Here is a 23833-nt window from a genome sequence, read left to right as displayed (position 1 = left end):
TGGGATCAACCTGAGCAGAAGGCAGATGTTTAACCAACTGAGCCACCCAGGCTCCCAGAATGGTACATTTAATTACATTACAATTAATGAACTACTGTTGATACATTATTATTAACTAAAGTTTATACTTTATTCAGCTTTCCTTAGTTTTTACCTAATTTTTTCTCTATTCCATAATATCATCCAGGATCCCAATATTACATTTAAAAATCATTTCTCTTTGGTTCTTCTTGGCTATAAATTAACCACTTATTTCTTTTTAACAATTATTTTCCTTTTACCTCAATTATCTTCACTTATTTTATTTGGGTAAGCTGTCTTAAATCCTTCCTCTATATATCAGAGCATTAATTAGTTATTCCATTGCTTAGAAATGGCTCTGGAAGTCCCCACTTTCCATGTTAACTGCCAAGCATTTTTTTTTTAATTTCTGGAAAACTTGCAGGTAATGAGGGCAACCCTACCCAGAGACCAATAAGAATGTGTGATTAGTGAATCAAGGTTTTCTTTGGATGGCAAAAGAGAAATCATCTTTATTAGTGAATAAATGAGTTGAAACTCTTAAAACTTATTTAATTGAGGAATAATCTAGTTAAATTTTAAAAGAGGTAGACATATTTGTTGAATGTTTATAATTATACAAAGAAATAGTTAAGAACATTAACAATTAAATTGCCTTCATTAGTCTTCATCTCCCCTCTTCAGGAAGGGTAAGAATGGTTCATACCCTCTCAATTTTTCTTATTTAATCTGTTCAACAGTCACTAAACTAGGTATGAAACTGGGCTTGTATCTATTTCAGATAGAAGGGCCAGGAACTCCAATGTTGTCTATCTCCAATGCAGTAATAAAAGCTGTGGCAGCTTCTACATGAAAGATCCTAGAAAAGGCAGCATATTTTCGAATACAGAGCATAGCAGTCAGGTTGATAAGAATTCTTACAGGCCATTTTTTATGTCCTTAGTCATCAGATACCATTTAGACTGGGATACATGATGCTCTGCTTAACAAATTGGGGACTCTGAGAAATAAACTGAGGGTTCTAGAGGGGAGGGGGTGGGGAGATGGGTTAGCCTGGTGATGGGTATTAAAGAGGGCACGTACTGCATGGAGCACTGGGTGTTATACGCAAACAATGAATCATGGAACACTACATCAAAAAGTAATGATGTAATGTATGGTGATTAACATAACATAATAAGATAAAAAAATTAAAATAAAAAAATTAAAAAAACAAAAAATCTTATCCCAACCCAGAAATCCTCTTCAAAAATGTAATAAAGAAAGCACACTTATTTTTAAACAGTCATTAAACCAGAATGCAATATGCATCATAACCAATCCACTGAGATTGCAAAGACAGAAAGAAATCTCAACCTTTGGTATGGCCAGGCAGAGGTATCCTGTTACATATATGTTTCCAAGATCAAAAAAATAACTTGTCCTCAAATGAGAGGACTTGACAGCATCACTGGTCATACATCATTACATTTTAAATTTACCTTTGTACTTGAGGCGACTATCTATATTAGCTAATTGACTTTATCCAAACGAGGCTGTGGGGTAAAGAAAAAAAACTCGTATCTTTACAACAAGGAGTTTGAGAACTTGGAGCAAGGGTCCCACCAAATTTCAGCCCCTACCTTCCCATAGAAACTGGGCAATGGAGACACTACCTCCCTTGGTACTTATATTTCCAAGACATGGCTAGTTCTTGAGAAAGAAATTCCTAGATCACAATGTTCATGAAAAGGCTTATTTAGTTCCTAAAAAGATAGATTTCAAAGAGACAGAGGAAGGAACTTATATTACAGGTTTCTAAGGTAAATATTTTGATTAAAAGAGAGGAGAGGGAAATCTTAGTTTCAACAGGAGGAATTAAGCCTCATATTTTTTTATTCCTATTTGTCTTTATGCAAAACTGTGCACAAGTACAGCAACTAAGACCACCCAAAGGAAGAATAAGCCCTCACATCTGCAATGTACTTAACAGTTTCAAGTCACTTTTGTACATGGTTTCATTGATCCTCACAAGAATCCTGGGAAACCACAAGGCAGGTTTTTAAAAACCAATTTGAAAAACCAATCTGAAACCTGAGATTCAGAAAGGTCAAGTAACTTGTCCAACATCAACCAGCTACTTAAGGAAGAGCTAGGACTCCTCTCTAGCTCTCTCAACCACTAGTTATTGGTGGCTTGAAATTGGAAAATCTCAAGCTGACGACTTATTCTATACATGGATTTCTAGCAGAGCTATAGAGTTTCCAGGATTCACCTGGAGCCTGATATCTATCCTAAGAGTTGAACTTGAATAAGTATGAGCTCTGTCAATTCTGGACTGTACCAAGTAATACTCACTTAAGCATTCCCTTTTGTTTTCCTCCATGTGACTTGTAAATAAAATTATTTTTGCTTGATAGTCCCTGTGGCTAAAATGTTTAAGTTTTTTCAAACTTATTTTTACTGTGCTTTCTAAAGAATGTTGTACACTACTTACCCCAAATTGGGCCCTGTTCTGCAGTTTTTATTCAGGTAAAACTAACGGCATTTCCCCAGAGTGAGGAATGTGTAATCAATTCTATTGTTTGATTTCAATGGCTTATTACCAAGTGGGAGAATTGTTATAGCAGAGGCAATTTAGAAAATCAGGTACAATTGACTCCAGTCAATTTGCATGCTGCAGTCCCAACAGCAAGAATTTATGGCATTTTATGCCAGAGATAGTGCAGTCTCTCTGGGCAACTAATCCTCAGAGAGAACAGACGTGTGTGTGTGTGTGTGTGTGTGTGTGTGTGTGTGTGTGTACAAATGTGCTTGTGCACATGCCCACATGTGTTTAAACAAGAGTGCATTCAGAATTCTTGCCAATCAAAGAAGGAAAAAGTGATCTTCTGAGTGGTTTTCTGTAGTATTTTCTGAAAGATAATCACAATCAGAACAATCCCTTTACAGATTCTCATGTGGCTAGCCTTGAATGTGACATTTGGACTTCCTGTGAGTGTATGTTCTTCCGAACATGTTGGAAAGATGCCTCTCTCTAAGAGGTATGGGAATGCTCAGGAAAACTCCCTGAGCAGAAGAGCAGAAATCTGGGTTCTCATCCAAACCTAACCATTAACTTTCCTGAAGTCTTGGGTGAGTTCGCTAGTTCTTAGGCCTCTGTTTCCTGGTCCATATGAAGAGTTTGGATCAGATGTCTTCCACGGCTTTTCCAGCAATAATATATGGTATTTCCAAACCTTTCATATCCTTGGAAAGGAAAGCCTTTATCTGTAAACACTGAGTTGAGTACGGCACAATTGTATGGCATGTCTATGGAGAGAAATGAAGATCAAGGAAGAACAGAAGGAGAGAGTACAGGTGCCCATCCTAGCATACAAGTGCATCTCCATTAGGAACGGATAAGTACATGCACAATCACTACAGATGGTGGGTGATTAGCACCGTCTTCTCAGTGAAAGATAATGCAACCTACATTTCAATAATGTGAAGTGAATCTACTGGTCTGAGAAGTCCCTTACAGAGAGGTTTCCCTCGTGTGGTTGATGGAGAGGGTAAAGGAAGGCAGGCTGGAATATAAGATGTTGACTTTTGTTATGAACCAGCTAGGTTTACAGATTTTATCTCAATCCCCTCACAGCAACACTGAGGAGTAATTAATACGTATGTCATTTGCAGGAAACTGAATTTAGAAAGGTTAAGCAACTTAGCAAGTTAAATAAAAACAACAAAACCTGGTAAGAAGCGGAGCTGGGACGCAACCCTTGGCCAAACACCCGAGGTCTTCCTAATAGCAGATTATATATGCAGGAAAGGCCACCTCCTTTCAATCGCATCTATTTTTTTTCTAATACCCATTCCACCCCCCTATTTATGCACATCTTTTCAGAGCATCAGCCAGAGGTGGAGAGTATGGCCTAGTCCCTGGGGGCATGCACGAGGTCTCCGTTTCTCTCTCTCAAAATCATCTTTACTTCATGACTGCCCATTGTGTCCATTGCAGCTTCTTCAACACAAGGCCTCACCATGTTTGTAGAATACTCTTTCTATTGTTGGGAAAGAATATCTTTAATAGTTCAGAGGCAGGCGGGTGTCAATGCTGGTAGCTGCATCAGCACAGAGACAGCAACGGCCGCATCATGAAAAGCAATTGCATTTTTGAGAAGCAGCAACTTTTTGCAATCCTCATCTCGAAAAGATCACTTTCAGAATGTGGCATTGGGTGGAAGTGGATGCAGTCATCATTTTCAGGGGTTTTGTTGGGCTGTGGCAGCTGGGAGCTCTTTTCTCATCTCCTACAACCCACAGACCCTCACACAAAACAGGAGGTAAAAATGCCATTGTTCTTAAAATAAAACTCGGCTGTGCAGCTACATATTGTAAGGGAGTTTTTACGGAAAATAAAAAAAGTTTTTTGTAAAGGAAAAATGATCACAGGATTTCAAGTAAAAACTAACCTGACATGGAAAGTAGGTATTTTTCCTTAATAAATAAAAGGGAATAAAAATTCTTATATAGGACCAATAGGCACTGTTCCCTTCGGTGACATGACCCATTTTCACCCTTCCAGTTCTATCCTCCCGGTCTTGTTCAAATACAGCTTCTTTAGGAGGCTTCTCACATTGCTTCTGGGAGACATTTTTCCCACTGAACTTCTAGTATGTTTTTTACCTGAGTACTTCTTTGGTCAGGCATTTTCTTCCTATTTGTACTCTGGTTATTTGTGCACAAATTTTGTCTCCCCTGCTCAGTCTGTAAGCTCCTTCAGGAAGGAATTCACACTTTCATTGATTTATATATTCATTAAGCAAATGTGGTTTGACAGTCAGGTGCCAAGAACCATCTAGGCTTTAAGAAGACAAATATTGGTAAGGTATGTAATAACCAGTCTCTTTTCTCAAGGATCTGACATTCAAGTATGGAAGAGAGACATATAAACATGTATGTAAATTATAATCAAGGATAAGCAGGATGCATATTGAATTCCATTTATAACCTTCTAAATATTTTAGTACCTTGTTGAATGAGTAAGTGAATGACAGTTCCACTCTTAAACAGTAGTAAAGGCCCTATAGAGAAACAAAGGATACGAATTGGTGGAGAAATGAAAAACCAATGACATATGGGTTCTTGGGAGCACTGTGACTCGTGACTCTAAGCAGTCCAAATTAAGTATTCCTGTGAGCCTAAGCCCTGAATCTTTCTTTATTGTCTCTGTTTCCTCTATGCATGACAAATTTTAAGCAATAAAGGCAATCCTAGGGATGCAGCCAGGTGGGGTACAAAAACATAGCTTTGGAGTCAAAAGAAATAGTATATACAAAAAAGATAATATTAGGCAGTCTGTGACCAGTGGCGATTGAGGATGCAGGTACTAAATGCTACAAGAAACAATAAATCTGACATTATTTAGGAGAAACTTTTATGGCATAGGCATACTTACGAGAAAATGAGAAAAAAAAGTCAAATGCATATGGAGAAAAGCCCAGGCATGAACCATGTTATCCAAAGGCAGAAAGAAAGACCATGGAAATTCTGGCATTTCTTAGTTTCACGGTTGAAGATTCCTGCCTGGTAATATTCTTGCCCGGTAATATTTTGATGCTAAATAGTAAAACGCTATCTACATTGGTTTATACATTTCCTATAACATTTTCTCCTGTTGGCTGGTTCTTCCTCCTTGATATTGTTTAATTCCTTAGGCTACATGATCCTATACCATCTTTGTTTTCTTCCTATTTCCATAACTGATCAATTTATCTTTGTAGAATGTCCTCCTCCAACCTCTAAATGTCAGTATTCTCCACAGTTCCATTCTTGGCTTTGCATTTGAACTATCAAAAAAATATTATCACCTGAGATCACACTGTCACCCTTAAATTCAACATTCTGTTCTATTAAGATGGTTATCTAATTTTTATTATCAACATGACCATTTCCTCCTTAAATTCCACTTCCATTTTACCAGAGTCTTAAGTACATTTATTCCTTGATCCACACTCTTTTATCAGACTTAGTGATCCACCTGTTCTTCACATTCTTCCTTTCACCCAGACAGTAATCATCATCAGAACTCCACTGCTACTGTATCTTCCAGGACTTAAAAACTTCTCTCCACAAAACAGATTCCCCCATCAAATTCCTCACTTCTACTGATTGTATCATCATTCTCCCTGTCTCCCCAGTTTACAATATCAGGCATATTTGATTTCTTCCTCTTTCTATCTTTATGCCTAGTCACTGGAGTTGATTATTCTGAAAGTCTTCTTTTATAATGTCTCTGGCACTAGGAACAATCTAAAAAAACTATTTTTTGAGCAAAAGTAATCAGACACAAAAAACTATTATTGCCACGCCATCTCTCCCTCATTGCCACCTGCTTCATTCAGCCCTATCTCCTCATACGTGGGTCTTTGTGTAGTTATCATTCCCTGCATCTCTAATCTCTGGCTTCTCCTAACCAGTCAGCACTTTTTGGCCTGATTATTTTCCTTAAAAATACATATTTAATAAACCCAGCCTCTTTACAATTACTCAGTAACTTGATGCTGTCCAACAGAAATACAAATCAAATCACAAATGGGAGCCATGTGTGTAATTTAAATTTTCTATTAGCCACATCATAAAATGTAAAAACGAACAGGTGAAATTAATTGTCATAATGGCATTGTTATATTTAACCCAATATATCCCAAATATGATCATTTCAACATGTAATAATTGCTAATAATAAGATATTTTACTTTGTTTCATACTACGTCTGAAATCACATGTCTCAATTCAGACTAACCACATTTGAGGTGCTCAAAAGCTGTATGTGGCTGGTGGCTACCATACTGGACAATGCAACTCTGCAGTATACCTTGTGCCTCTCATTTACATTCTTTGCCTATGCTCTCACCCTTATGTCCCTCCCTTTTTCAACATAATGAGATCTCAAGGCTCTCCCAGCTTAAGTTCTAACTCTCCTGGGTAGATTTCCCTAACCACCACAAGACTATGATCTCATCTCATGAGATGTAATAGCTATACCATGCAGCTGGCATGTCCTACGTCTGCCTTTTGTAATTAATGCAGGAGAACTGCATCATGGCCAGATTGTCAGTATCCTGAGTGCTGATACTTCTCTCCGCCCCTCATATCACTTAGCAGAGTGCCTTTCATAGAGAAGACACAGTAAATATTTGTCGATGGAGTGATGATAGTAAAGTGTTACAGTAATTTTAGTATATAAATAGACTTTATTAATCACCAGTCTTGTATTATTTACCAAGTGGCTGTGATAATATTATCACTGATTTCATTATAAGGTTAACTTTATAGGTTTCAGTGAAGATTTATTTTCTAAAATGTAACACTCTTGTTTTAGGATAAATGAAATATCAGAACTAGGATAACCTACAGTAAATGGAAAGTCAAGTAAAACTAGTATAATTTTAGCTCTGTGATTTATTTGTATATAGAGTGATGAGAATATTGATAGTTGAAAAATGGTGAGCATAATAATATTATGGAAGACATAATTTAGTGAGCTCCAACAAATATTGTCTGATTATCTTACCGGTATGGAGGAATTCTCGGAAACAAATTTAGAAGATTTAATAAAAGAATGTGTTGGAAAAAGTGATTTGATAAGGGATCTCCAACATCAGTTTTTATAGGGAGGTTTTGTGCAATCACTCCATGGACAGGTTTAAAGGCTGTGGCAAATGCTTTATCAGGGGATTGTAGATCCAATGGGGGGCTATGTATTTACATATGCAAGGAGAGCTTGATGAGATTTCACACAAAGAATTACTGATTAAAGTAATGAATCCTGGTGTAGAGGGTAAAGAAGCTGAATGTGGGTAATATTTTCTTTATCATGGGGGATTTGCTTATATTACTATCATTTCAGGTAAGATAGAAACTGCCAGTAGGCCAAATGGTGTTTAGTTTGAAGGGCATGACTCATTAACATATAACAAAAATCTTAAGGGTAAATTTGACAAAACAAATCTTAAAGAAAGTGTAAAATAAGTGAAATCTGTCCTTAGAAGGCACTCAAACTCTACCATTGCCAAATACTATATTCTCCCTTCAGACCTATTTACGCCCACTTATTACCCACACCACCTCCATTTTATGTGATAGGATTTTTCAGATGTACTCTGATTTTACTGAGAGACTTTGAATCTTAAAGATTTCAAGATACAAATACATGGTATAAAGATCGTCATTAGGGAAACTAATCTGGTTGAAAGCCCCACATCAACTCTTAATATTATACTATAATCTTCCTGCAAAATAAAACTGATGCTAAAGTCCAAAACTCATAATATTTACAAGAATAGTTTAGAAAAAAAATTGCTTCCTAAACTCAATCAGTATTTTTTGAAACTCCTAGATGACTACAAATAAAATTACAGTATTTGTACCATGCATATGCATCTGTAAGGATTTGTTGTTCATATAACAGCTATTGTCAAATAGATAAAACCTAAGTTGCAAAAGCATGAGTTGTATATATATTTATTCTTCTCATAACTAAGGTTGTTTGTTTATTTATAAATTTTATTTTATTTAAATTCAATTAATTAACATATAGTGTATTATTAGTGATCTGAGGGGTTATTGTTTCTTTAAATGCAGGCAAAAAGTGCTATATGGGGGGCAGGGGAAAACAAATTACATCCTGGTTGACAGTTACATTTTGTCAATCCGTCTGGAATAGCGGAGGGTGTGAGTAGTAAATGGGTTGGACAAGATTCATGATATATGCCAGAAGCTATGCAGGAAAGCTGAGGTACAACCTGAAATAGCGTTGGGAAGAACACAGCAGGTGCCAAAGCCAACGATAGAGAGTGGATTATCCAGTCAAGGGGATAAGCCATAAATGAGAAAAAGAAATGGATGCTCAAGCAGACGAGGCTCAAACCAGCAAAAGACATAGTTTAGGAGATAAGTACTTCCAAGAATGTCAGTTGAAGCTTTTGTTTGTTTGTTTGTTTTGTTTTGTTTTGTTTTTTGGCGGATAGGGCTAACATATATGAGTAGTAAGAGAGACACATTTAAAGAAAAGGGATGTGGGGCATGAGATAAGTAGAAAGTGGGAAAGCTATAAAGATGTCTGTTAATTATAGCTGTTATTAAAATAAAGCAGTTGAGAATGTTAGAAATCTAATTTCTAAATAAATCTATTGAGTCTTGTAAATGCTTCTTCAGCACTGAAATCAATGCAGAAAACTGGCACACACCTTAAGAAAAGAAATACAAACAAACAAAAATCAAGAGCAATAATCAACTTTCAGTTTAGGAGGTGAAAAATCATCATTACTACAGGCAGCAACAAAACATAGAGAAAATAAAACTGAACAGAGTCTGAACGGGAAACCAGACTCAGTAGCTGGTTTGCAAGATAATATTTAGGCCAAAAACAAAAACAAAAGACACAGTTTCCTAAGCTATTGAATTAATAATGAACTTGACCTTTATTGCTTCCTATTCTTCCTCCTTCTCATTCTCCTCCTTCTCCTCCTCCTTCTTCTTCTTCATTGTCATCATCATCATCATAGCTCCCTCTTACCTTACTGCAGCCAACCCCTTGTCATGACTACAAAGTCTTCTGTAATCTATGATCTGGCCTACGCCTCCCCTCCCACTGCTGTAATACCAGGCTTTTTCTGGCTCACTATACTGTAACCACACTGGGCACATTTGTGTTCTTCAAACACTAAGGTTTGTTCCTATGTCAGAGTCTTTGCACACATATGTCCTTTCTAGAGGTCCTCACCCCTTTCTCTTTCCATGGCTGTTCCTTCTGTTATTCATGTCTCAGCACAAATTATCATCTTTCAACAAGATTTTCCTGACTACTCTATTCAGCATTACCCAACACTTCCTATACAGTAGTTTGTTTTATTTTCTTCATGGCATTTAATTCTATCTGAAGTCAATTCATCTGCTTGTCTGTCCATCTGTCTATCTACAATGGTTGTTTATTACCTATGTTACCTACTAGCATATAATCTGTATCAGAGCAGAAACCTTGACTTTTTCTTTTCCAAACTGTAATTCCTAGTGTCTACAACTCAAGGTAGATGTTCAAACATATGTGTTAAATAAATCAATGAACAAGTTAAGTATTAAGTGATGAATTCCATTGTATTTTTGAAACTCAGAACAGCCATGAAAGATAAGTATCATTTCCTTTGTTATATCTATTTTACTGAAAAGGAGACTGACTACTCTGTGAACTTAATTGACTTGCCAAGATCATGTCGCTAGTAAATATGTCTACAAAACTATTTTTTGCCCCCTACAATATCCTCCTTACCTACCCCTTATGAGGGTCACATAGGATAGTGAACGATTTTAAAACACTATAGTAATGTGAAATATTTTACTTCAGCTCTCATAGATATGACATACTTATTTGCTAATCACTAATGAACATCAGCTGATTTATAATCTTGCAGCTGCATAAATTCCTAATTTTCTTGTTTTTATCATGAAATAAAAATGCCTCATCAGAGTCTAGGGAAGTATACCTAGGAGTACACACCTGAATTCCCTTGAGATTACATTGAGCTTAGCTGCTGATCTCAAAGGTGTCGCCTTCCTTATAATGATGTCAACACCTACCTCAAAGAAGCCACATTCTATGTAATGACATCAAAACCAGGACAAAGCATCAGACGCCGTGGGTGAGCAAAGAAAACCTTACACAAAGATAATATTGAAGGCTGGCTTTTGTCTTAACCTTCACTACACCAGTAAGTCCTCCCACTTGGGTAACATGTCAAGAAAAATTTAGTTTAATTCAGTTTCAAGAGAAAATAAAACATAACCAACATAATAACAAATAAAAATGTATTGATGTAAACAATCTAAAAATTTATGCAAGGGACTAAACAACAATAAAATAAATTCAACTTTGATTCAAATTTGAATGAAAATGGGGTAATAAAAAATGAAGCATAAAACTGAACTTACTTAAATTCATTCACCTACTTATAATCGCTTTTGTATCTCAGTAACTGAAGAAAGCTGTAACTTTCTCTTGGGTTTTAGGATGAATCTTGCATATGTTAATCCCGGAAACATTAAAGTCATCATTGGTTTTCTTAATCAAATTTCTATGTTTTTAGTTAATACTTTAATATATAAGAAGTTAATTTAAGTGATTATACCAGAGACAATGCTCTAATAGATAACAATGAATTATAATCAGCATTTCAGAAACTAATAAATACAAATAAAAGATATGAAATTTTTTTCAACTCATCTGGTAACCAAAGAAATATATTAAAACAATAAATGACGCAATTTATATATCAAATTGGCAAAAACATAAAATTCAAATATGACAGTATCTATTACTAACTTCACTATGAAGAAGGAGGTATTCTCATACCTTGCTGGTAGGAGTATTATATGTTATAACCTTTTTGGAGTGCAATTTGGCAATAGGTATTATAAAATTTATAATTTGATATGCAGGCTTGACTGAGTCCAGCATTCATCCTAAGGAAATAATCATGATTAATGCAAATATATAGCCTTGAGGATGTTTATCACAGGGCTGCTTATACAAGAAAAAAGAACCGACAACAGTCTTTTCGATGGGTTTATCAAATTGTGTTTCATCTATAAAATTAAAATTTAAAATAGCTATGCAGTACTTAAAAATGTTGCAGAAAAACAACTCATATTATTAAAAATATTCATGGGAAAGTAAGTAAAAAATAGGAGCAACAAGATGCCATTACTGAACTTATAAAATCTATATTTGTACATAAAAAACAAACTAGTGGTTATATACCAAAAAGTCAATAGCAGTTGTCTCTTGGTGATAGAATTATGAATGATTTTTGTTTTCTGTTTCTTCATCAAGTCTCAACAGTGAATATTGAATTATTTTTTAAATACTAAAATAAGTATTATTTTTATAAAAATAAATTAAAGACTAAGTAATTAAATTATGATTAATGATTTAATCTTGAACAAAGGTGAGATAATGAGAAATTGGGCAATATCACACAGCATCAAGAAAAGAATAAAAAATAAATTAGAAAATTAGAAATGTAACTAAGTATAAAGAGAGGGCTGGGAGAGATGGGAGGACCATATTTCAGAAGTATGTTTCAGTCCAAGCAATGCACTGTGAGCAAGTAGTAGAATTTTCATTTTTACTATGTAGGTCAAAAATTCACAGTCAGCAGTGTACAAGATTTTTTAAAATGTGTGTTTCTTTCATTTACTTTCATTAATATCTCAAGAGTTGGTGTTATTTCTTTATAGGTCTTATTAATGACTTGGATAATTCTAAATTAAATTAAATATAGTACACAAATCAAATCCACTGAATATTTCTTATGTGTAATATCAGGTGCCACCGTTAGCCATAATGTCTCCTTATTATTATTGTAGTGGTTTTATTTCTGCAGTCTATAGTACCATGCACTGTGGAAGGCATTTTTGTGTACTTTGTAGCACTTATTCTCACCAAAACCCTTGAAAATATTGTATTATTTTCATTTTACAGATGAAGAAACAAAAATCTAGCAAGTTTACATGACTCCCCAACATCCCAGCAATGCTCAAAACAAATGGAAACTAACAAAACCAGGTCTATAATGAATCATTCTTAAACTGAACATGACTTTGAAGAACACCATTCCATACCAATCCATGAAATTCCTATGTTTTATTTTCCTTTTATAATAATAAACTGTGATTCCAAAGTTATTCACTCTATTTCTATGACTGATTTCTAAGAGTGTGTAAGAGCTGCTGATTACAGAACATCACAGTATGGAATTTCCAGCTACTTTCTGCAAATTATATCACAGTTTTTTCCACATTCCAAGCACATGTTGCAAAGAATGAATGTTCAAGTTCTGCAAATTATTTTGATTTCTTTTCAAGAAATTTAGCAAAGCACTATTCTTCACTTGCAATTTGATTTAGAAAGTATATATGTAACAAAAGATATATAAAGGTTATTTAAAAGATGTACTTTAGGTGAGATGATTATAAACATCTATAACATCCAAGAGCCTTTGAGGTTAATTTCTGAGGGTTACAGAAGGGAGGGAGTGAGGAGATGGGGTAATCAGGTGATGGGTATTAAGGAGGGCACATGTTGTGATGAGCACTGGGTGTTATATGCAACTAATGAATCATTGAACACTACATCAAAAACTAATGATGTACTATATGTTGGCTAACTGAACATAATAAAAATAAATAATTAAATAAAAATAAAGACACACACACAAAGATTAAACTGGAGGTAGATTAGATTAATTTACTAAAATATTTAATTTTTGTTTTCTATATAACAAAACATACTTTTATATTTTTTTATATTTTTAAATATAAAAACAGAAAGAAGCCTCAAATAAGCATGAAAAACATAAAAATTATCCCCTGACTTATTGAGTTCCTTTTTACCCTTGCTCTGGTTATTTGGAGGAGGGAGGAAGGAAATAAGAATCAAGTAGATAAGTCACCTAGCACGCAGACTCTGGGTTCCTTTATCTATTCCTATTCAGTGGCATTTGCCTCCGTTCCATGGGAGTCATCTACTCATTTACAGGCTTGCAAATGCTCAAAATTATTTGTGTAGCTCAAACTTCTCCTCTGAGTTCTAGAAACCTTTACCCAACTTAAAATTCTCATTTGGTTGTCTCATAGACATTTCACAAATAATATGTCTAAAATGGACCTCTTCTATCAAATTGAATGTATTTCCAATCTTCACTATCTCAGGAAATGGCAGCACCATACATCTAGTAGCTAAAGCTACAAACCTGGCCATCATCCTTCATTACTTACTCTGCCCTACCTCACATCAGTAAGACTTTCCTTTGCACCTATTAACTCCATCATCAATCATCCAGCCATCTTTTTCCTCTCCTGCCAGTATGATAGTCCAAACTTCCTTAGAGAATTTCATTTCCATTTCCAACCATCCTCTCCCCAACCTGGTCATCACACAGCAGTCATATAATCTTTTAAAGCAAAATTGCAACAATAACAACCTCCATTAATTTTTCCAAAGGGTTAACAATACATTCATGTCCTAAATTAAATATGTATTTTACATGCTTCCATTTATTTCTTTAGAGCTTTAGTAAGGTAGAGTTAACACATAATATACTGTACATGCTAAGGCATACAATTTGATGAGTTTTGACATATATATATGCCTAAAAAGCTATCACAACAATCAAGATAACAAATATATCCATCAACCCCAAAAGTTTATTTATGGCCCTTATTTATGCCTTCTTCCCCCCTTCCTTGCCCACATCTACAGATAATCATTGATCTTATATTACTCAAGATCAGTTTGCATTTTCTAGTAATTTACAGAAATGCATTAATATTTCCACTTGCCTAGGCTTCTCATATGGAGTCCTAATTGATTGCTCCAATTTTACTCTTGCAAAATGAAAAACAAACAAAGAAAAACAACAAAAAAAATAGGTTTACAGGTTTGATGAAAGTCATTGGAAAAATGCCAGCATGGTTGTCTAGTTTTGAGAATGGCTTATGAAACTTCTGAAACCCTATCAAACTTTTATGGACTTGTATCTTTTTCAAACCCAATTTAAAATGTATATATACTACTATAATTGTCCACGTTTTAATTAAAATTTTAATTAGCCTTTTCCTCAGCCCAGTTGTAAGATATAGATTTTTCTTTCTTTTTTCACATTATGATCATACTTCGGAAGATTCTGTATTCTAGAGACCCTGTGATGTTAGTTAAAGCAACTGAATGGGCTTTGTGTATATTTGCCAAATAACTAAATCTTAACAAAATTTTACAGTGCAAGGAGTATTTCATTTTGAAAGAATTTTTCACAGATTTATGAATGAAGGAGGGGAAATCGGAGGGAGAGACAAACCATGAGAGACTATGGACTCTGAAAAACAAACTGAGGGTTCTAGAGGGGAGGGGGGGTGGGAGGGTGGGTTAGCCTGGTGATGGGGATTAAAGAGGGTACGTACTGCCTGGAGCACTGGATGTTATACACAAGCAATGAATCATGGAACACTACATCAAAAACTAATGATGTAATGTATGGTGATTAACATAACATAATAAAAAAAAAAAGAATCTTTCACTGATTTTTCCAACAGAAATTTGTTTTTTTTATTTAATAACATTTGATGCTTATGAATATTATTCATATAAAATTGTGATTACAAAGCATATTGAATTAATATTCTAAGGTTATCATTTATCTTTCCAGAACAATCATAGCATGTTTTGCTTCTTTCTTAAAAAGGAATATTTTCAGTTGCTCTTTACAACAATGAATATGAAAGTAATGCCAAAATATAACTAATCTCAGGTTTTTTTGGAATTTGATATTTTTTACTACCTACATAATATAAACATGCATCACCTAGGTGAACAGTTTTTAATAGCATCATTTTCACAACATTTTAATTATTGTCACATTTCTTCTTTGTTTAGGGAGACGTCTGGTAAATAGCCGTGGGATCTAAACAAGTAAGACTTAAAGCATGCTGTTTTTTTGTTTTTGTTTTTGTTTTGCCTGACTTTCAAATTGTTTGTTTGATTTATTACTTAATAGTATTTCTTTATTACTTGGGGTTGTAGCTTTTTAGAAAAGTGTGATCAATTTTATTATGGAGTATAAGGAATAAAAGTAAACTTTTAACACTTTGAGATTATCTGGAAACTTAAAAAAACCCACCTGAATTTTCTGTATATGGTAGGCAGACATAAAGACATTACAAATGGGGCAAAATTTCAAGCCCAAACATGGGCATGTTTTTATAAGAGTGAATATGAATCCATACAGTGAATTTTTCCAAGGTAATTTTTTTTTACAAAATATATGTTGCTATACTTGTCTTATTCTTACCACTTGCTTGTCAATAGAATAGGTCAATGAGTGGTTGATTTGATTTCCCAAACCACCTCATGTAGAACCATGACTCAGTACCATATAGTTTGGATAATGTGAGATCCACACCCAACATTGGAATGAGATGTGTTGGGATGTTGAGGGGAAGAGGTTTCAGTTAACAATGTTAATAATGGAGTAGGAAGGAGAAGAGGTGGAAGGATGGTCAAAAGGAAAGCAAATGAGCAAAGGGAGAATTACACATAATAAGAAGGAAGAAAGTAGATCACCAAAAGAATAAAGAGTAAAAAAAAACAAAAAACAGATGACATACATTCCATGCTTCATTTGTCTCTATTTGGAAGAACGGAATTTGAGATAGAAGAACTTAAGAATAGAGAGCAGATATTGGAACAAATTAAGAGTAGAGAGTAGATACTGGAGAGACAAGATATGCCATAGGTTGTGCCTGAGAAAAAGGGAAACAGAGAAGAGTAAATGGTAAAAGATAGGGGAAGAAAGTTTCATTTTAAATGTTCCCTACTTAGTTGACAATTTAGTTTCTTGAAGCTAGAACTTAAATGGTTTTAAAAATATAAGCATTGAATATTTTTATCTGTCTTATTGAAGAAAAAATTCTAGATATTGTATAATTATGGGATGTTTCTAAGAATTCTGCTTTATGCTCAGTTTAAGCCATGCTTAAATGAAAATGTTTCTTGATTTGTTTCAAGTTTTCTTATGAGTATTCTAAACTTGCTCTACTCTTGAAATCCCTTGACTTCTGAAAAAAGGAAAATCATACATTTGGAGAGGTGAAATAAGTTATTAAAATGTATTTCTAATTTACAGAAAAAATATGTTAAATAATTCAAATTTACAGTCAGAACAGTTCAAATTAGTCCTGCATTCAGGGACACAAAGCCTAGATTTACCCTATAGTTATCCTGTAATTGCTATTTGCAGGCAACGGGAAGGTTACTAGTGGTACTGATCTCAATCATAACGTACAGATTTACCAGAGAACCTTGTAGAATTGACAATTTTTTTGTCCCATGGCATAAATCATAAAGATTCAACAAGATAATATCCTTTGTATTGGCATAATGATATAAATAAGTAAAAATTCCTTTTTAGCAGTACTTGGGAAGTGTGCTTTAGTTTATGGTTGTTGTTGTTGTTTGTTGGTTTTTCAGTGGCTATAATGTGTTAATCATTGATCAACACAATATAAGGTTTCTTCTTAACAGTTGAAGTATCTTGGGGAAAAGATTTTGCTTATTTATGATCCATTATGTATAAAGTTATCACTAGCAGAGTTCAATGATGGTACAGTAGAAAGTTCCCATTGATTCTGACTCCAAAATACTGGGCAAAATCCCAACGTCACCATGAAGATCCACTTAATCAATCTGGGCCTCAATGTTTTCATGTTCAAACAAGGATAATACAACCTACTCAGGGATTACTATCACATTTGAACAGGTCATCAATCTGAAAGTATTTGGAATGTAGTCAACATTAGTGGGTGAGGCATGGGTTTGAGCACCCTGGAAGTTCCTGTCCAAAAGCCCATGAGCCACACAAATAACTTTGCAACATTGTTACAAATGTTTGTACTTGTAATTCAACTTTATCATTACAAAGGCTACTTGGGGGGGGGGGTAAATCAATCTATCATTTAAAAAGCTGTAGTCATCATCTTCATGGCTCTACATCTGGAGTACAGGAAAAGTTTTTCAGTCTCACAAAAATCTCTACCTGCTGTGTGGTGCCTTACATTCCTCTCTTGGAATAAAACTAGGACCTCTCCTCTATTTTTGTAGCACTAGGCTAGGTGGTTTATATACATTTCCTCAGATAATTCTCAAATCAATCATGTAAAGAATATATGATTGCCCCCCTTTGCAGATGACTCTCAGAAAAGCTGAATAATGTGACTGAGTTCAGCTAGACAGAAAAGGGACAGAGTTGCAATTAGGATCCAGAACTCTTTTTTTTTTTCTCTCTTTTTTTAAATTATTATTATGTTATGTTAATCACCATACATTACATCATTAATTTTTTATGTAGTGTTCCATGATTCATTGTTTGCCTATAACACCCAGTGCTCCATGCAGAACGTGCCCTCTTTAATACACATCACCAGGCTAACCCATCCTCCCACCCCCCTCCCCTCTAGAACCCTCAGTTTGTTTTTCAGAGTCCATAGTCTCTCATGGCTCATCTCCCCCTCCGATCTCCCCCCCTTCATTCTTCCCCCCTGCTATCTTCTTTCTTTTTTTTTTTTTTTTTAACATATAATGTATTATTTGTTTCAGAGGTACAGATCTGTGATTCAACAGTCTTGCACAATTCACAGCGCTCACCATAGCACATACCCTCCCCAATGTCTATCACCCAGCCACCCCATCCCTCCCACCCCCCACCACTCCAGCAACCCTCAGTTTGTTTCCTGAGATTAAGAATTCCTCATATCAGTGAGGTCATATGATACATGGTTTTCTCTGATTGACTTATTTCACTCAGCATAACACTCTCCAGTTCTATCCACGTCGTTGCAAATGGCAAGATTTCACTCCTTTTGATGGCTGCATAATATTCCATTGTGTATATATACCACATCTTTTTTGTTTGTTTGTTTGTTTGGGTTTTTATTGTTATGTTAATCACCATACATTACATCATTAGTTTTAGATGTAGTGTTCCATGATTCATTGTTTGTGCATAACACCCAGTGCTCCATGCAGAACGTGCCCTCTTTAATACCCATCACCAGGCTAACCCATCCTCCCACTCCCCTCCCCTCTAGAACCCTCAGTTTGTTTGTCAGAGTCCATAGTCTCTCATGGTTCATCCCCCCCTCCGATTTGCCCCCCTTCATTCTTGCCCTCCTGCTCTCTTCTTTTTTTTTTTTCTTAACATATATTGCATTATTTGTTTCAGATATATACCACATCTTCTTTATCCATTCATTTGTTGATGGACATCTTGGCTCTTTCCACAGTTTGGCTATTGTGGACATTGCTGCTATAAACATCGGGGTGCACGTACCCTTTCATGGCATCCAGAACTCTTTACACAGCTCATGTACATTGTGAAACGCCCCTGCCTTTCTTAGTGAAATACAGTAGTTTCAATACAAATATTGGTGGAAGGATTATCACATGATTTTATCAATATTGGTGTAGAGAAAATGCTTACTGGAAAAGAGGAGGGAGAGCAAAAGTGATCGCTAGGTCCCAAGGATGGGGAGGACTGCTGGAAGGGTAAGTAGTTAGTCTCACCAACTCAGTGTTGTGTCTTCAATAAGTTCTGTGGGAAGGCATTAGTGATAATTAAAAAAAAAAAAAATCTTCAATTCTTTCCTACTTGGCCAGTTGACAACAAATTCCACAAGTCCTCCTGCATGTGCCTTTAAGATCCAATTCATCAGTATTCTTATGATAGTTTAGCAGAGAGAAGTCCCAGGTCCTATATTTCTTTCTTCTTATTGGCATTCCTCTCCTCATTAAGAAAACTCAACGATCCTCTTTTCTGTATGCCCCTGCTTTCCTGCTGATGGTATGAAATTTGTGGTTCATTTGAGTTGGTCTAAGTATACTTACTGAAGTCAGAGAAGAGGATAATTTTTATATACAAATGCATTCTGAATAGTCCCTTTGAGACACCAGCCTCTTGAACCTCTTTAGGAGAAAAAATAAAAATGAGGCTCTTATGTGATTTGTTAATAGTTTAATTGAAAAAAAAACATTTGTTTCTAACTGACTTCACTAAAATAAACCTGTTTTATCTTTTTTTAAGATAAATTGTCCTAAATAATTATACTATTGAGCAAAATTAAGAAATAATTCTCTTTCTATTCCTTCATATACACACATACACTCACATGCACAGACATGCTGATAGACACAATTACATGTGCACAGAGACTATAAAATGCAGGCACATGGAGACTATAGCAAGATCATTCCCTCCTTTCAATGAAATATATAATATTATGTATATTTTTTAGAATACTTTGAAAAAGTGATCTTGGAGAACAGTTAAAATGATTGAGCCTTAAATGTATTACACCATTTTTAAAACTTTAATAATCCAAGCCTATGTAAATACTGTGTTTTAAGTTATCATCGTTGTGCTTCATAAACAAGAGGCTGGCTGTGTTTAGAAATACACTCTCATTGTACTGATATCACAGTACAGATTTCTCTTTCCTCAGATTGTCTCCAGTGTAAACATGCTGCTTGATAAAGATGACCATAAAGCTAACTTGATTGCTAGGCAGCTGCATTGTTATTACCATAGATAAACACACTTATCTCCTCTTTGGAGTATTCCTGGTAAGGAATTTCTGGACAAGTATAATGTTTTCTTTTGGGTTGATTATGATCTTATTTATTTTAGGTAATCACATAGGTATCCTGTATGCTTTTGTAAGACTGGATTTAATACAGAGAAAAGTTCAGAGGGAAACGGTGAGCTATTAAATGGTGTTTTTCAGGACATGATTAGAAGCAGGAATGTTATTATTGGAGTCTTATACAAAAGGAGGAATCAAAATTGCACAACATAAGCGCGTTTCCATCTAGATTGTGAGACCTAAGTGTTATCTTGGGATCATGAGGGAGTTTTATTTACAATATCAACTTTGCTTATGAAACTCAAATAAATGCCTCCAGGAAGAAATGAGGTAATAGTAATGGACCAAACAGTTGTTTATTTTGCATGGCTACCTCTTTATTTTGAAAGAGAGTTATTGTTCCCCTGTGAATCTTATATAAAGCTTACAATTTACTTGCTATAGAAAAATGTTCATTATCCGCAACAAAACTACTGATTATGAGGATCCGCAGGCTTCAGGAGGGCAAAAGGGCAGCAGCAGGTTCGGGGTGACAAAGCACTGAGTGTGCAGTCTCTGTGAGGCTGGTTAAACTGGAAGATGCACCTGACAAGGATCATGTTACCTACGAGCTCTGGCTCGCACCTTGACACTTCCAGATAACTAAAGTGCCTTGAGAGTCTTTTCGTGATGGGAAGGAAGGGTTGATTTAGTGGGACCCCAGCAACGGAACTAATGCTGACGATGGCACCTTCACCGCCACTGTGAAAAAACACAACGGACACCTCCCAGGCCTGATACAGCCAACGACTCCCTGAATGGTGATGTCACTCTGAGTATCTGGCTCAGGGTAGAATGGGTCCTGCCTACAGTACCCATACATACAATACTACTAATACTTGGATAATCTCTTAGAACCACATATTTACATCTGGGAAAAAAAATCAGTATCCAAAGGAACGATTTTAGGATAGCAAATTAACTGGCCTCCCGTACCCTCTACAATGCAGCAGGGAAAGGAAGAAAAGGAGGCTTGTTGCTTGTGCCCTTTGGGGCAGTAAAAAACTCATTATTCATTTGACATGGATGGTGAGCAAACATAGAAGTGAGTAAAGATCCTTCCATATTTGAAGACTATTATTAGTTCTGTCTTGTGAGTGATCGCTTCTTTGCTATCATCAGTGATCAATGATAGAACACAGCAATGATGGTGCAGCACTATGGGTTACTCCCACAGCACGTTTATTTCCCCATCACCTTGAGAGTGGTTTCCAAGATTAATTCTCGTGTCAGTGCCCCTTTATATTAATTATTGGCTGCAGAAGCTCTTTATCATATATCAGGGTTTAGCCACTCTTTTGTTACTTTGATGTGAAGTCCCTAAAGCCTCAGAAATTGAAAACATGTAAGCAAACAAACAAAAGAACTGGCAAGAGTTTTCAAACACCATTGTGTATATCTTTTGAAAATGAGTATCTGTATTATCTGCATCCCTCTCTTTAATTCCCTTTATTTTGCCCCTGTTAGTATGATTTGTTTTGTTCACATATTTCATTCAAGAAATTCAGACACTCAAAAAACTTTGCTGAAAACTTCATCTAAGACAATGAGCAACTCTCTGATGGAATTTGACATAAATGTTTGGCAGTGTAGGCTAGTGGTTAGTGAATGCAAAAACAAAGCAAGTGCTCACCCCAGCAACATAGATACTAAAATTGGGACTGCTCAGAGCAGCTTAGTAAGGCCCCTGAGCAAAGGCAAGTTTTTCTATTAGCATTGCTGAGTTTTGTGAAATTGTGTAAAGTTTACTCTCCTACCTGATGTTACAGGATGAAATGGCAAGGATATACATCCTCACATAGTAGATAATCGTGATCCCTTATCCTAGATGTCGGAATGGCAAAAATACACTCATGTGGAATCAGACTTTGACTGAAGGAGCTGAATAAAAATTCCAATACTGTTGGGTAAATCTGCTTTGTTCTTATATCCACTTAAAGTAGAGTTGTCATTTAACATTGTAAATAGTTGCCCTCTATCTATGCATGAGAGAAAATCTTACATGTTTGTTGGTTTTTTTAGCCACATATATTAAAATCATCAGCATAACTTCCTTGAGTGCATGGATTTATCTCTCTTATAGTCTTCTCGAATAGAGTAAATAATTCTTGGCTCATAGTATTTAGCCAACGCTTATTAACCAAGTGTGTGTTGGGTGAGTATATTAGTTTCCTCTGCTGTGTAACAAATTACCACAAACTCAGTGGCTTAATACAGTGTATATCCATTCTCTCACAGTTTCTGTGGGTAGGGACAGGCACTGCTTATCTGGGTCCTTGAAAGGATGTAGTCAATACATCAGACAGGCCTAGTTCTCATCTGAAGATGCTACCAGTGATGGATCCACTTCCCAGTTAGTTCACTTAGGTTGTTGGTAGAATTCATTTCCTTGTGATCGTGAGAGCAAGGGCTCCAACTTCTTGCTGCCTGTTGGCTAGAGGCTCCTCTGAGCTCCCAGAGGCTGCCTCAAGTTCCTTGCCTCATGTCTCTCTCCACAGGACCCCTCACAGCATGGCACTTTGCTTCTTTAAAACTCTAGCACCACTCTGATAGCAAGATGGAATATTATACAATGCATCATAATTGGGAAGTGGACTCCTATCACCTTTGCCAAATTATATTGGTTGGAAGCATATCATAGGTCCTGTCCATACCAAAGGGAAGGGACCCTGGGGACCACCTTAGACTCTGACAGCAGCTATCATCATAAGAACCAGTATCAGCCCTGAAATCCCAATTTTGAATTGGAATTTAAAATAATGTTACAGGGAAAAAAAATGTTAGTTTGGTCTTAGTGAAGAAAATGTAAAATAGCTGTTACATAGCTGTAGGGTATAGAGTTGTCACGACACTAGATTTATGAAAGCACCATACCCAACAGCATTTCCCATTTTAAGAGGCTGGATCTTCAGGAAATAGGAATGTATTCTTAGCTACTTCGACAATGAATAACATGTGAACCTCTTTCCTTGGTGAGTGCATTCTGAGTTTCAGGACTCTGAATAACACAGTTTGTGCTTAATGTACACCTCACTTGTCTACTATTGTTTGGCCTGTAACAACCACAGAGGTGATTATATACTAAGTAATTATACGCTGTAGTTAATACGCATTTTACCATCTATTTATCCATAGGTCTGTTTTCTCACATAAGCACTTAATTCTATAATATTTAAATCAAAACTCCAGGCTTACTAGTCTTCCAGGATGTGACAACAATGGATGAATTATAAGCTGTTCCCCCAAGGAACAGTGAATTGGGACATGTGGGACCATGTAATACTGGAGCAGCTACATCTGGTGCTCCCTGAAAAATTCCACAACTTCCTATCTTCCTGTAGTTCAAAAACAGATACTATTTCTGAGTGCCCCTGCAGACCCTAAGTGCCACTTTCTACTTAGGAAAAGCAGTCTCTAAGGTAACCAGGATATACACTCCATAGCAATTTATAACTAGGGCAATCTAAGATATGAGCGTACTACCTTTACTAATGTAAAGATTTTTTTTTCCATACCAAAATAACATAAACAATTGAATTTTACAAATATTTGTATTTAT

At 35.6% G+C, this 23833-nt stretch overlaps 1 protein-coding gene across 42 annotated transcripts in view; it reads left to right on the top strand.

Annotated features, from left to right (window-relative positions):
* Positions 1 to 23833, top strand: part of PTPRD (protein tyrosine phosphatase receptor type D) — a 2297676-nt gene that overhangs the window by 1618265 nt on the left and 655578 nt on the right. For all 42 annotated transcript variants that reach the window (XM_078062238.1, XM_078062257.1, XM_078062277.1 and 39 more), the window contains one exon: positions 15476 to 15511. The gene's annotated coding sequence lies outside the window, so the exon portion shown is untranslated. The remainder of the gene's footprint in view (positions 1 to 15475; positions 15512 to 23833) is intronic.

Source organism: Halichoerus grypus, chromosome 14, assembly GCF_964656455.1.
Source record: "Halichoerus grypus chromosome 14, mHalGry1.hap1.1, whole genome shotgun sequence".
In the NCBI taxonomy this organism is placed as follows: Eukaryota; Metazoa; Chordata; class Mammalia; order Carnivora; family Phocidae; genus Halichoerus; species Halichoerus grypus.
Note: the sequence above shows the minus strand (reverse complement) of the source record. Positions and strands in the feature narration are given on the sequence as shown.